This window comes from Herpailurus yagouaroundi, unplaced genomic scaffold (genome assembly GCF_014898765.1).
Source record: "Herpailurus yagouaroundi ecotype Mexico unplaced genomic scaffold, PumYag 162, whole genome shotgun sequence".
Lineage (NCBI taxonomy): Eukaryota > Metazoa > Chordata > Mammalia > Carnivora > Felidae > Herpailurus > Herpailurus yagouaroundi.
The window spans coordinates 5,071,164-5,071,677 of NW_024412403.1; the positions used below are offsets into that span (position 1 = coordinate 5,071,164).

At 45.7% G+C, this 514-nt stretch overlaps 1 long non-coding RNA gene across 1 annotated transcript in view; it reads left to right on the forward strand.

Moving 5' to 3' along the window:
• The window catches only part of LOC121036537 (uncharacterized), a 5,658-nt gene extending 5,150 nt beyond the window's left edge, over positions 1-508 (forward strand). The window contains exon 5 of the long non-coding RNA XR_005793372.1: positions 53-508. This is a non-coding gene — a long non-coding RNA (uncharacterized LOC121036537). The remainder of the gene's footprint in view (positions 1-52) is intronic.
• The last annotated feature ends 6 nt before the right edge of the window (positions 509-514 follow it).

Below are 514 nucleotides of genomic sequence, written 5' to 3' on the forward strand. Positions count from 1 at the left end.
TTTTTTTTTTTTTTTTTTTTTTTTTTTTTTTTTTTTTTTTTGCACCATCCAGGGAGCAAAATTAGAATTGCCTGTGTTTGTGTTCTACAATGTATTTGAGATAATTAAAAATTAGCCCGTGAAACCATCGAGATCATTAGAGGAGCAGGAAGGATTTGGAGGCGGCCTTTTCCCTCCGGGCAAACGAACTGGACTTTTATGAGAGTAAATACGAAATCTGAATCCGGCTGCACATTTTACTAAAACTGCTAACAGCTCATGGTCACCTCTGCCTAGCTGGCAGGCCTCCGGAATAGCCACCCCCGGCCGTGTCTTATTAGCAACCTGCAAGAAAATAACTAAAAATAATCGGCCGTTGAAATGATTATTTAAGCCTCTAAGAAACGCATCCTGATGACTGTGCGTGACTGTGTGGTGGCTGCGCTCTCGTCGCTCCTGCCTCTCCAGTCCGGCTCCACTTCTCCGCTGCTGCTTTAAGACTGCAGAGCGCCCCAGCGGCCAGAGGCAGGGGAGG